The sequence below is a fragment of the Rhincodon typus genome, chromosome 25, assembly GCF_021869965.1.
Source record: "Rhincodon typus isolate 14 chromosome 25, sRhiTyp1.1, whole genome shotgun sequence".
In the NCBI taxonomy this organism is placed as follows: domain Eukaryota; kingdom Metazoa; phylum Chordata; class Chondrichthyes; order Orectolobiformes; family Rhincodontidae; genus Rhincodon; species Rhincodon typus.
The window spans coordinates 41,594,861-41,610,201 of NC_063356.1; the positions used below are offsets into that span (position 1 = coordinate 41,594,861).

Genomic DNA, 15,341 nt, shown 5'->3' on the forward strand with positions numbered 1-15,341 from the left:
CCCGATTTTATTTTCTCTTTTAAAATATTTTCTATTTTAAAAACTACTTAATTTAGCACTGATTGTTTGCCTATAATAAAGAAAATTACACTTCAAAATTGGAGGCACCAGATACTCTTTGAGATGTGCTGAAGTAATCCGTGTGTTTCTTTCTGGTTTGCAATTTTCCTAATTAAGATAAAGCATTATCTATGTTCCTGATCAAAGCGTGTGTGAGATTTTCTAATTGACCTGTTCAGAGATGTTAATACACTCCTCTGGACAGGTGGGATTTAAACCCGGGTCTCCCAGCTCAGAGGTACGGACACTACCAGGCGGTTTCGAAGCTTTTCACTTTGCAGTGTTTTTGTGATCCCACGGTATGTGTGAGGCGCAGAAGCGATACATCAACCGTATCAGTAAGAATTGCTGCACACACACAGTTAAAAAATATAATCACCATCGATTGAAATCTATCCTTTTAATGCAAGATAAATGTTTCCATAACTCGGCCCACCTCGTATCATCCAACTAATTGTGACTCGCTCGGCAAAAACGACATTTTCTTCTGTCCTTTTGCATGTTTCTAAACGGACCAGTCTTGAGAATTTATATAGCAATGTATTATGTGATTCCGGATTCCGATTCATTAATTATGTTTGAACTAATTCTATTTATAAAACAATCCAGGCCCAGCCTTCGCCCACACAAAATGGCGCCGCAGCCCATAGCGCGAGGCCTTTCCCGCCAAGCCGAGCGCATGCGCGGCAGTTTGGACAGCCCGCACGCTCCAGCTGCTCAGCGGAGGACACTCTGCCCATCAGCACCATGTGCTGCCATGCTACTGCAACCATTTCATTTCATCATTCAGGCAACTCACCATCTCGTTTTCTTTGCTTAGGATCTCAGCTGCTGCTGCTCTGCTGGATTTCCAAAGGGAAAAAAAATCTATTGTTTTTATATAAGTGTCCGTCCCCACATACACCTCTGTCAAATCTTCCCTTAAAAAGCTTTATCTGGAAAAAAACCGGGCTTTTCCAAATTTGACACTGATCCTCCTATTCCATGAGCCTCAATTTTGTTCACCGGCTTTTCATGTGGTACTTTTATCCTATTTTCATAACATCTCTTGGCCAATGTTCCTTTCCTCTTCACAGTCCCTCACAAGTTATAGTATTTGGCTCAGTTCTCACTTTAAAAATTCACTTGCGAAACATCATACACCTTCCTTTGCCTGTTTCATTATATTTTTGATCTTCTCCACTGAAGGAGCATTGACTTTCTCACTTGTTGGTTATAAACCTGAACCTGAATCTGTACCTGAATATGACTGCTCAGTCGCTCTTGCAGATCGTTCCTTGTTTGTCACCATTACTAATGAGATGTTTATCACTCTTACCTTGACCAGTCTTATTCCCCAGCAGCAGATCCAGCCATGTTCCCATACTGAGGTACTGTACCTGCTTTTCCCCCACAGCTACTGATCCCTTTACTCCCAAGTGCTATGTTCAACTCCTTATTAAAACCATGCAATGTTTTGGACTCAACCACTTTCTGTGGTAATGAATTCCACAGCTCAGCACTCTCTGGGTGGAGAAATCTCTTCCCATCTCAGCCTGAAATAACCTACCCTGTATGTTAGATGGCGACCCCCGGTTCTGGACTCCCCAGCTAACGTGCAAATGTAAATGATAGGAACAGGAGTAGACCATTTAACCTCTCGAACCTACTATGCCATTCAATACGATCACGGCAGATCATCAGGCTCAGTGCACCCACCCTTGATCCTTTACCCACAAGAGCTATATCTACCTCGGATGCTGAAATCTATGCTGAAAACAACAAATGCTGGAGATCGCAGCAGGTCAGACAGCATCAATGGGGAGAGAGCAAGCAAATGTTTCAAGTCTAGATGATTCTTCACCAGAGCTGAAGTGAAGTGTGGAGGGGGAACATTTATGCTATAGTTGGTGGGGGGTTGTGAGGGTGGTGGGTGTAAGGTGCTGGTGGAGAAAGGATGTTGATAGTTCAGATCGGAATGTGAGAATGGCAGAACAATGGTGTGTCTACCTACCCGATTGGAAAGAGCAGACAGTCCACACTGGGGTTGGGGGATAGGACAGAGGACATCTTGATGGAGAATTAACAAGTAAAGCTAAAAGAAAGGGAAAAAATTGGAGAACGTAACAGCTTTACTTGTTACAGTCTCACTTATCATGTTCTCTCTCCCCTCCCCAACCCCACCACCTTCACAACCCCCCACCAACTATAGCATAAATGTTGCCTTCTCCACACTTAATTTCAGCTCTGATGAAGAGACATCCAGACTCGAAATGTTAGCTCGCTCTCTCTCCAGTCATGCTGTCTGACCTGCTGGGATCTCCACTATTTGTTGTTTTCAGCTATATCTACCTCCTTGAAAACACATAATGCCTTAGCCTGAACCACTTCCTGTGGTAGAGAATTCCACAGGCTCACACTCTTCACACAAGAAATTTCTCCTCATCTCAGTCCTAAAATCATTATTAAACTAGAACCTTTGGTTCTGGACTCCCCCACCATTGTGAACCTCCTTCCTGCACTGAACCTGTCTAGTGCTGTTAAAATTTTATCGGTTTCTATGAGAGTCCCCCCTCCCCCCCCCCCTCCCCCGCCACATTCTTCTAAACTACGGTGAATACAACCTTAACCAACTCAATCTCCCCCCATACATCAGCCCTGACATTCCAGGGATCAATTTGGTAAACTTTCACTGCACTTCCTCCATAACAAGAACATCCTTTCTCAGATGACCAGTCCAAAACTGCACACAATATTTCAGGTGTGGCCTTTCCAATACCCTGTGTAATTGCAGCAACACATCACTGCTCCTGTACTCGAATGCTTTTGCTACAAAGGCCAAAATACAGTTTACCTTCTTTACTGCCTGCTGCACCACACCCTTATTTTCAGCAACTGGGGCATGACGATACCAAGGTGTGGTTGAAAGTTCCACTCTCTTCATTTATAGTCATTCAAATAAAAATCTGCCTTATTTTTACGACAAATGTGAATGACCTCAAATTTTACACCTCATATGCCATGCTTTTGCCCACTCAATCATACTGCAACATCTCTGCATGCTCCTCACAGCTCATCATTCCAACTAGCTTTGTGTCATCTGCAAATTTTGAGATACTAGATTTAGTTTCCTCATCTAAATCATAAACATATATTGTAAATATTTAGGCACTAATCACTCTCTGCCATTCAGAAAAAGATCCGTTTGTACCTACACTTTGTTTTCTGTCTGCTGACCAATTTTCTATACATCTCAAGCCACTACCCCCAACACCATGTGCTTTAATTTCACACACTAATCTCACACGTGGGACTTTGTCAAGAGCCTTCTGAAACTCCAAATAAACCACATCCACTGCCCTCCTCCAATCAACTGTACGAGTTACAAACTTGAAGAATTCCAGTCGATCTGCCAACCATGGCTTCCCTTCTGTGAATCCATGCTGACTGTGTTGCATTTGAAAATTGTTTTCTAAGTGCTCTGCTGTAAAATCCTTGTTAATAGACTCTAGCATCTTCCCGTCTATCAACATCAGACTCATTAGTCTATAATTTCCTATTTTCTCTCTACCTCCCTTTTTAAACAGTGGGGTTAATTAGCTACCCTCCAATCTGTAGGAACTGTTCCAGAGTCGAAAGAATTTTGAAAGATGACTACCAAGGCATCCACTATTTGTAGGAACCTTGTGTTCCCCATCATTCCTGGTATGTTATTCATGTTCTTCTTTGTGAAGACAGAAGCAAAGTATGACTGTAGTTTGTCAGCCATTTTTCCCGCATTGTAAATTGTTTCTGGCTATAAGGGACCTACATTATTTTTCACCGATTTTTTTCTCTTTAAATACCTACATATTTAACATTGACAGTCAGTTCTTACATTTTCTGCAGCTTACTCTTCATACTCTATTCTCTCCTTCTTAATCAATCCCTTGATCTTCCTTTGCTGACTTCTAAACCATTTTCAATCCTCAGGTTTATTGGTTTTTCTTTCTAATTTGTATCTCTTTTTCATATCAAGAACTATTTCGAACTTCCTTCTTAAGCCATGATTTTATGACTGCTCTCTTCACACTCTTGTGCCAGACAGGAATAAACAATTTTTGTACTTCATCCATTCACTCCTGAGTGTTTCTCGTTACCTATCCACCGTCATTCCTTTCAGTAACATTTCCCAATCCATCATAGCAAACTCATGCCCAATATACCATTGTAGCTTCCCTTATGAAGATTCAGGACCCTAGTCTCAGAATTAATGACCTCACTTTCCATCTTGATGGAAAAGTTTACCACATTATGGTTACACATTCCCAAAGGGGTCTCTCACAACAATATTATCAATTACTCCTTTCACAGTGCATAACACCCAGCCTAAGATGCCCTGTTCTCTCGTTGGTTCCTCAATGTATTGGTCCAGAAAACCATCCAGTACACTCTAGGAATTCTTACTCTATGGTATTGATCTGTTCAATTTATATAAAGATTAAAATCACCCATAATTACAGATGTTCTTTTCCTGCATGTATCTCTCATTTCCTGTTTAATGCCATTCCCACCATCACCGTTACAGTTTGGTGGGCGTCTATGTACTTTCTGCACTAATTTTTTTTGCCCCTTGGTATTTCTCAATTCTACCCACACAGACTTTACATTGTCTGAGCTAATATCTTTCCTCAATATTGTGTTTATATCCTCTTTTACCAGTAATGCAACTCCAACACCTTTTCCTTTTTGTCTTTCCTTCCTAAATACTGAAAACTCCTGGATGTTTAGTTCCCATCCTGGTCACCCTGCATCCGTGTCTCTATAATCACAACTGTATCAGAGCCATTTACAACTACTTACATGATTTATTCATCTGCTTTAGTTCAAAAGCTTCATGCATTCAGGGACAAAGCCTGAAGGCTTGTCTTTTTAACATTCCTTGTCATTCCCAGTTCTTTTTTTTACTGTGGCTGTGTTTGATTCTGGCCGTGGATCTGCCCATCACTTCTCCCATTCCTCTTTCTGTCTTTTGTTCTTATCCTTGATTCCTGCTCCTTTGATACTTTGCGTAGCTTCTCATCTCACTGCCAATTTACTTTGATCGCTCCCAAACACAACTATTCAGAGAATATTCCCCTGAAAGGCATCAGTCATGGTCCTCTCCAGTTTGTTCCGGTTTCCCCCAGAAACTACAATGCCCCAGGAATCTGAAACCCTCCCCCTCATGTCATCTGTTTAGCTACATAATTATCTGATACGTTACTCTATTTCTACTCTGATTAGCAACTGGCACTGGGAGTAAACACCACCTTTCAGATCCTACTATTCAGCTATGTCCTACTTCCCTATATTCTGCTTTTAGAACCTTCTCCTTTTCTTTTGGCCTATGTATTTGGAACCTATGTGTACCACAAGCACTGGATGTTCACGTTCCACCTTCAGGATGTCCTGTCTGCTCTGAGACATCCTTGACCCTAGCACCATGGAGGCAACATACCACCCAGGAGTCTTGTTTGTGGCCATAGAAACTCCGATCTATTCGTATTTACAACTGAATCTCCCATGGTACGGCATTACTTTTTGCTCCTGATCCATACAGCAGAGCCAGCCATGGTGCCACGATTTTCGCTTACTGTTTTCCTGTGAGAGGTCATTCATAGAATTATAGAATCCCTACAGTGTGCAAACAGGCCATTCGGCCCAACAAGTCCACATCGCCCCTCCGAAGCACTTCCCACCCAGACCCATCCCCTTACCTTTTCCCTGTAACCCTATATTTCCCATACTTAATCACCAACACACCCCTGGACACTACGGGCAATCTAGCGTGGCCAATCCATCGAACCCGCACATCTTTGGACTGTGGGAGGAATCGGAGCACCCAGAGGAAACCGACACAGACATGGGCAGAATATGCAAACTCCATTCAGACAGCTGCGTGAGGGTGGAATCAAATTCAGGTCCCTAGTGCTGGGAAGCAGCAGTGCTCACCAATGAGCCACTGTGCCTCCCCTCCACAGTATCTAAAGCGGTTTATCTGTTTTGCAGGGGAATGACCCACAGAGGATTCTTGCAGTGCCTGACTAGTCCTCTTACTCTGCCTGGTAGTCACCCATTCCCTTTTTGCCTGTGAAGTCTTAGTCTGTGGTGTGACTACGATTCTCAGCTCAGCGGATGCTCCTCATCTCAGTCCTAAATGGTTTATCCCATATGCTTCTCCTGTGACCCGCTGGTTGTGGACTTTCCCATTATCAGGAATGTCCTTCCTGCATCTATCCTGTCTAGTCCCATTAGAATTTTGTAAGTTTCTATGAAATATCCCGTCATTCTTTTGAATGCCTGCAAATATAATTCTAATTGATTCAACATCTCCTCATATGTCAGTCCCACCATCACAGGAATTAGTCTGGTAAACCGCTGTACTCCCTTTATAAGAAGAACACCCTTCCTTAGCTAGGAACACCAGATCTGCACACGATATTCCAGATGTAGTCTCACCAAAGCGCTATTCAATGGAATTGATGTCTTTTCACTTTCTCCAACCTACTATTCCCTGTGTTGTCGACTATGGCTCAGGGATTTTTTTTTCAATTTTAAGATGCGCAACATTTCGAAACAAACTTTAACGAATAGCAGATAAATCCAGTTTTATCTGCAAAATTTATTTGAAGAGACAATGTAGATGAACTTTGAAGATACTGTGAAGGACAAATGAAGAGAATACTTCTCAGCAGCACAAGTGTATTTTTTACAAACACAACTGCAAGAAAATCACATCAGTCTGACATTGCACAATGATGAGAATTATTTTTTAATGCTTCAGGAACAATTTGTAGACACCGTCTGGTTAACCATTCCAAAGTCCCAGACTTGGCATTCACTTTTAGTGAATAACACATACCAGCAAGCCCATTTGAAGTAAATAATATTGCATATTTTCACCCCTTTCTTGGAAGGTTACTGCTGAATTTTTTCTTGTGTACCTACAGTAGAAGACTATGCCAGAAACCGAGGGTAACCAACTGACCAATAAGATTCAGAAAATTAATACCAGCTAATTAAATGTATTGTGGAAACACTTAAAGGACTAATAGCTGGTAAGAACCCAGGACCAGATGGTCTACAATTAGTTTGTAAAAGAGGTAACTGCAGAAATAGTAGATACTCTGACTGTGATTTTACAAAGGTCCTTATATTCTAGAATGATCACAACAGACTGGAAGTTAGAAAATGCAACACACGACATATGACAAGCTCCCTGTCGAAATGATTTGCAAGAATTACTACAGGGTTGGGATTATTGTGGGAATTTACCATTCATTTTCTGCTGTCTAACTGCTTTATTTTTTCTCAGATAACATTGACAATATTGTGGATGTTAGCAGGAGACTCCAACAGATGGGTGACCAACTAAATGATAATTATGACCAAAATGTGCAATTCATCCAGCGTGCTCTTGTCGCCATTGATGAACTAGTGAGTTTAAAAGTTAATATCAGTGCTAAAGATCTGTTCAGATGCATTGATCTTTCTGTGTTGTATTTCAAATGTTTAAATGGAAAAAAAGAAGATACATCAGAAGAAAGGTATTACATTTCAGAAATAATGAGACAAACCAGAAGTAGAAGACTTAATTTGCTATCTTTCCAAGGAAGGTAGCTGGCAGAACAAATTGAAAGAACCTAATAATTTCTGTAGAATTGACTATCTGATTGCACTTCTTGGTTGAACAAATGTAGATAAGGGACTAGTGGGGTAAAAATAATGTTATCATTTTTCTTCTTTAATGTATTGATTTTTTGACAGATGAGATTCATTCAGAAAGTGTCTGTGCTACCAACTGAGTTTGAATTACATCAGCAACCTCTTGTCATTTCCTGTCATTCTCACTTTTGTAATTTTCCCAACTCTGCTATGCCATTGTGTCATCATCCACATAGAGTCAGTTTTCAATATGTCTTAGAGCTGTACAGCATGGAAACAGTCCGTTTGGTCCAATTCATCCATGCTGATTAGATATCCTAAATTAATCTAGTCGCATTTGTCTGCACGTGGCCCATATCCCTCTAAACCCTTCCTATTCATATACCCATCCAGATGCTGTTTAAATGTTGTAATTGTACCAGCCTCCACCACTTCCTTTGGCAACTCATTCCATACACGCATCACCCTCTGCACAAAAAAGTTGTCCCTTAGGTCTCTTTTAAATCTTCTCACCTTAAACCTATGCCTACTAGTTCTGGACTCCCCAACTTTGGGAAAAAGACCTTGGCTGTTCGCCATCTCCATGCCCCTCATGATTTTATAAATCCTCTATAAGGTCACCTCTTCAGCCTCAGATGATCCAGGTAAAATAGCCCCAGCTTATTCAGCCTCTCCTTGTGGCTAAAGCCCTCCAATCCTAACTATATCCTTGTAAATCTTTCCTGAACACTTTCAAGCTTCACCACATTTTCTACAGGGCTGGGAGACCAGAATTGAACACAGTATTCCAAAAGTGGACTAACCAATGTCCTGCACAGCTGCAACATGACATCCCAACTCCTAAACTCAATGCACTGACCAATTAAGGCAAGCATACCAAATGCCTTCAAGTCTAATCATGAAACACAACTTCTCTTAATTTTTAATACCACCCCACCCCACGTGATGTCAGACTACTTGACTGGTATCAAGTTATGGATTAGTAACTATTTCCCTCAGTGGAAAACTGAAAGTCATCATTCCTGGTGCTTGTAGTGTAATGAAAATGCATTTGTTAATGACATGATGTCAGTTTGACATCAGCAGTCACATGTTTTTGTGACTCAAACAGATGATGGAATATTTATACTAGAAAGCTGTAATACAACAATCAACATTTGTCTGACCAAAACAGCATTCATTGGAACTCCAGACAGTCAGACATAGCCACTCTTAGATAAGGTAGAGGCAGAGCTGCATCAATTTTAGAGAAGTGGCAGGATAGTCTAAGTGAGCAGTTTGTACAGTGAAGGACTGAATCCCAATGCCCAGACCTCATGGTAAGCAGCACCTACAAGGACAAAGCAACTTCGGATTGTATCAATGGAAGTAGTCACTCCATGGTGTCAACTCAAACCAGTGCTCATGACAAACCTAGCTGCCTTGTTAATGGGATGTTAATATCTATCCAGAGCCTCCGGTATGGATTGAATGAGACTGAAATTTTGTGACTTAATTCAATCTTGAATTAAGCTTCAAACTCCAAATTCTCCCCATCAACAGTGCACTATTTTCATCTTCCTAATACTATTTTCCATTACCTCTGCATGAACCTAATTTTTTTCTACTTAAATGTTACCCAATGTGCTTCTATGGCTTTCTGGTGCAAATTCCAATTCCTCCAAACATACCGATTCATATTCTGTCTCACATTAAGCCCCTCTCACCATTAATCTGAATCTTCCAGTGAATTAACTCCAAGGCTTTAGTCCTTATCTTCAAGTCCTTCCATAGCCTCAATTCACCCAATTTCTCCAAACTCCTATAGACCTAATGACTGCCAAACTTGCTTTTGACTTCAAATTGCAAATCTGGCCTAGACTTTGGTGTGAAGGGCACAATTTCAAAATTTCTAAATAACACAAAAATTGGAAGTATTATGAACTGTGAGCAGGATAATGTTAAACTTCAGATGGAGTAGACAGATTCATGAAATGGACAAGTGGTAGATGAAGTGTAATACAGAGAGGGGTGAAGTAATTCATTCTGGTAGAAGGACTTGGACAGACAATGGTCTTGATGTTTTGAGTAGCAGTAATGCTTCTACTTGAAAATTTCCCCAATTTGACAGTGTTGCACATTTCACTGGGGACTTCCATCTCTGGATGTAACTGAAAAGTGCAGCATAATGATCCTTGGGAAACTCTGCCTGAGTGGAATAGAACTGGGGGTAAGACAGGACACTCCCCTTTTAATGGCACCACATTATTAGAAGATCCAGTCTAACAAAATGAGTGACAGTAAGTAGGAAGATGGAAGGATGGCTGGGGATGTGAGTGAGGGGAGTAGGTAGATGAAGCAGTAAGTACGTAGGGTGGTTGAGGGATGCAAGAGGGTGAGGGGGAGGTCAGGTCAGGGGTATTCTGGGGCAGGCCAGATTGGGATGATTAGACAGGTCAGAGGTGGTAGTTGGGTCGGTTTGGAAAGGGTAGTGAAATTTTTGGGTGAGGAGAGAGTGCAGTCAGGTTTGTGGGGTTTACACTGTTGGGAGGAGTAGCCAGGTAAATGGAATCATCAGATCTGGATGCAAAGCAGAGTCAGGTTTAGGGACGGGGGTAGATAGTTTTGGAAATAGTTAGGTTGAGATGAGAGATTAGTTGGATAGTCCAGGTCTAACAGTTCTGATCTAACTGTTTACTAAATGTCTGCCTTCCATTTCCAAATATTCCTCTTTCTCTTCTTAATCTACTGTCAGCTTTCCACGCCACTGCTTTGTTTATTTGAAGCTTTCCCAACAGAATGACTAAATTCTACTGTGAGTGTCTTGGTCCTGTCAGGGTGTATCTGTTTAACTTATGTCACTTTCCTCAGTACTGGTCCCAATGCCTCAGGATTCTAAAGCCTTCCCTTTTTGCACCATCTCTGCCATCATGTATTCTGCATCTTCTCATTTGTCTACTCAGTAGTGCATGATATTAGGAGTAACCCATACATTAACACCTACATTAATGTCTGTTCCCCTTGACTGAGAACTTTTCTCTGAAGTTGTCAGAGTTCTTTTCAAGATATATGACACAAAATGGTTGATCACAAACTGTCTTACACAGAACAAAGATTAAGATGGCTGCGGCCCTCACACTAGCGAATCATGCTGCCATGTTCGGCACTAGGACCACATACATCTCGATGGACAAGGGCAGCTGATACACGGAAACACCACCACCTGCAAGTTCCCCTCTAAGCCACTCACCATCTGGACTTGGAAATATATTGTCGCTCTTTTACTGTCATTGGGTGAAAAGCCTGGAATTCCCTCCCAAACAGCATTGTGGGTCAACCTACAGCATGTGGCCTGCACTGGTTCAAGAAGGCAGCTCACCACCACCTTCTCAAGGGCAACAAGAGATAGGCAATAAATGCTGGCCCAGCCAGTGACACTCAGGACCTACAAGTGAATAAAAAAGATACTCTTTTAGCCTACAGTAAAAGTAACTAACTTCTAATTGTTTCAGCCATTAGCCGAGATGGTTTTCATTGTCAGGTTGTTGAAAGCTAGGAAGAGATATTCACAACTCCAGGGGAGCTTGGTTGAATAAGATTACCATTGGGAATGGATATTGATGAAGGCAGAGTGGTGGAAGTTGTCTATATGAACTTTAGCAAGGCATTCTAAAAGGTTCCACTTAGTGGACACGTCAGCAAGGTTAGATCACATGGAATACGGGGGGGGCTCATCAATTGGATACAAAATTGGCTCAAAGGTAGGAGACAAAGGGTGCTAGTGGAGGGTGCTTTTCGGACTGGAGGCCTCTGACCAGTGGTGTGCTGCAAGGATCATTGCTGGATCCACTGCTTTTTATCATTTATATAAATGATTTGAATATGAATATAGAAGGTATGGTTAGTCACTTTGCAGATGACATCAAATTGATGGTGTAGTGGACAGTGAAGAACGTTAGCTCACTGTACAATGGGATCTTGACCAGATGGGCACATGGGTGGAGGAGTCGCAGATGGAGGTTAATTTAGATAAACGTGAGGTTCTGCATTTTGGTAAGGCTACTCAGGCCAGGATGTACGCACTTAATGGTAATGTCCTGGGGAGTCAGAGATCATAGATCATAGAATCCCTACAGTATGGAAACAGGCCCTTCAGCCCAATAAGTCCCCACTGACCCTCAGAGTATCCCACCCAGACCCATCCCCGGACACTATGGGCAATTTAGCATGGCCAATCCCCCTAGCCTGCACATCTTTGGACTGTGGGAGGAAACCAGAGCACCCAGAGGAAACCCATGCAGACATGGGGAGAATGTGCAAACTTCAGACAGACAGTCGACCAAGGGTGGAATCGAACCCAGGTGCCTGGTGCTGTGGGGCAGCAGTGCTAACCACTGAGCCACCATGAAGAGACCTTGGAGTGCAGGTTGATAGTTCGCAGGAAGTGGAGTTGCAGGTAGATAGGACAGTGAAGAAGCCATTTGGTATGTTTGCCTTTATTGGTGAGTGCATTGAGTATGGGAGTTGGAAGTTCATGTTGCAGCTGTACAGGGCATTGATTGGGCCACTTTTGGAATACTGCGTACAATTCTGGTCTCCCTGCTAGAGGAAATATGCTGTGAAACTTGAAAGGGTTCAGAAAAGATTGTGAAGGATGTTGCCAGGGCATAGGTTTAAGGTGAGAGGGGAAAGATTTAAAAAGGACTTAAGGGGCAACGTTTTCATGCAGATGGTGGTGTGTGTATGGAATAAGCTGCCAGAGGAAGTGGTGGAATGGTACAATTAGAACATTTAAAAGGCATCTGGACGGGTACATGAAGCGGAAGGGTTTAGAACGATATGGGCCAAATGAGACATAAGACCATAAGACACAGGAGCAGAAGTTAGGCCATTCAGCCCATCGAGTCTGTTCCACCATTCAATCATGGCTGATAAGCTTCTCAACCCTAATCTCCTGCTTTCTCCCCATAATCCTTGATCCCCGTCAATGGCAAGAACTTATCTATCTCCGTCTTAAATATACTCAATGACCTGGCCTTCACAGCCCTCTGTAGCAATAAATTCCATAGATTCACGACTTTCTGGCTGAAGAAGTTTCTCCTTATCTCTGTTCTAAAATGTCTTCCCATTACTCTAAGGCTGTGCCCTCGGGTCCTAGCCTTTCCTACCAATGGAAACAGCTTCCCACATCCACTCTGTCCAGGCCATTCAGTATTCTGTAAGTTTCAATTAGATCCCCCCTCATCCTTCTAAACTCCATCAAGTATAGACCTAAAGTCCTCAAATATTCCTCATATGTTAAGCTTTTCATTCCTAGGATCATTCTCGTGAATCTCCTCTGAACCCGCTCCAGGGCCAGTACATCTTTCCTGAGATACGGGGCCCAAAACTGCAGACAATACTCCAAAGCTTGATACAGCCTCAGAAGTACATCCCTGCTTTTATATTCAAGTCCTGTCAAAATAAATGCAAAAGTTGCATTTGCCTTCCTAACTACTGACTCAACCTGCAAGTTTACTTTGAGAAAATCCTGGACTAGAACTCCCAAGTCTCTTTGGACTTCAGACTTCTGAATTTTCTCCCCATTTAGAAAATAGTCCATACCTCTATTCTTCTTACCAAAGTGCATGACCTCACACTTTCTCACGTTGTACTCCATCTGCCCACTCTCCTAACCTGTCCAAATCCTTCTGCAGCCTCACCACATTCTCAATACTACCTGTCCCTCTACCTATCTTTGTATCGACTGCAAACTTAGCCAGAATGCCCTCAGTTCCTGCATCTAGAATGCTGGCAAATGGGTCTAAATTAAGTGAGGATATCTGGTCAGCATGGACGAGTTAGACTGCAGAGTCTGTTTCCATGCTGTACATCTTTATGACTCTATGATTTTCAAACGGTCAATTGTGACTCCTCCCTGAGATAAATATTCCTGTCACGATATCAGCCGAAGTCCACAAGGTTAGTCATTTGACTTCTGGGAACCATTCTGTAAAATCCTTTGTGAACTTTACAAGTAAACATTGTTTTCAAAATACACTATACTATAAATAACACAGACATTGACAATAAAAGTTGTATTTTAGCAGTTTCTTAGTTATACAAATTTTCTTTGCAGACAAACTTGAAATGAAAATGCCTCAAACTATTCTTAAAAATCATCATCGTATTTTCTTCTATCTCAAACCTATGCACACAGAAAATGGTATGGAAGAAATCGTTACTTTTTTAAAATTCATCCTTGGGATGTGGGCATTGTGGCTGGCCAGTATTTATTGTCAGTCCCTAGTCTACATCAACCTTAAATTCCTCTCGCCATTGACGGGACTGATTCTGACAAACTGGACTTGTACCTTGCAATCTCGAGTCCCAGTGAAAAAAGTAGATTTTCCTGTATTGACCCAATAGAAAAACTGTCAATGGGCATCTAAGTGCACCAGATGTTTCTGAACATGTGACTGTGAGCAGAATGAATCTTAAATGTATTTAATGGAAGTGAACTCAGTTTAAAATGCTAACAGTTCACGTACCCTTGTATTGTGACAGGCTCAGCGAGAAAGCATTATACTAATTGCCAACATGGTACGCAACCTGGTTCCAGCCATTGGAATTCCAGCTGTTCAACTTCAGCCACAGAGACCCGTGTCACTCTGGAGGATTGTGATCAGAATGGGAGTCATCATTCTGGAAGAATTGCTGAATACATAGGAGCCCCTCAACTGCCCAGTATCACTGCACCTCTATCTGTGAAAAGAGATAAATAATTATGAACAATGCATTTCAGGTTAATTGATAATCTGTAATTAACTTGCAGTGTCTGCATTGTGGTTAATAACTCAAGTTAAATACCGAGTTCTGAACATTCACAAAACTTGAGAGTGACATTTAAAGTGAGTTAGAAGGTTTTTATAATTTGGGATTGTGAACTCTCTAGCAATTGTCTGGTTGTATCGACTTTGAAAAGTTTCTGTTAAACTTTAAAGCAATTTTCTTAAGTTTATCACGGTGTTCACAAGTTACAAAAGGAGAAAGAAATATCTGACTTAACTTCGATGTTTTGCTCAGTGTAAATGGAGAGTACAGTTCTTGGAATCAAACAGAACCAAAAACAGGAAAGGGGAGAAAAAACTTTTGTAAAAATAAATATTTTAAATGAATTTGTAGGCCATGCAGTGTTTCACGAGTTGAATTCATACCACAACGACAGCATCAAAGCACTGAAGCTGGATTTCACACCAATGCTGCAATTGTAATGTAAATTGCAAGGACCAAAGCAGAATTAATCTGAAAGCAATTTGATCTTTCCATTCCACTAAAATCCAGTGTTTCTGTTGACTGATTTGTTCTGTTTACATTTCCTGATTTCAATTCAAGAAGATGATGTATTTTTGATAGTTTGAGAGAATTTTTATTTTGGTAAACTCTTGAGTTCCTCCGAAATTTATGATTCTTGAAAACAATAAACTGCTTATATTGAAACATTGTTTAGCTCTTTATTTCTCCTGCTGCAACAGGTAGAAATAACTGAAGTTGCTAGATACTTGGCAAATCAGGTTGTATCAATGCAATAATTAACATTGATTAGTATGAAGTGAGTGAAAAGAATAACCTTTTACCTAAGCTAATGAAATTCCAAT

General features: G+C 41.4%; 1 long non-coding RNA gene across 1 annotated transcript; it reads left to right on the forward strand.

Moving 5' to 3' along the window:
- The first annotated feature begins 283 nt into the window (after positions 1-283).
- Positions 284-15,058, forward strand: LOC125486099. Its single transcript, XR_007264786.1, has 3 exons — positions 284-359; positions 7,376-7,497; positions 14,251-15,058. It is a non-coding gene; the product is annotated as an uncharacterized LOC125486099 (long non-coding RNA).
- The last annotated feature ends 283 nt before the right edge of the window (positions 15,059-15,341 follow it).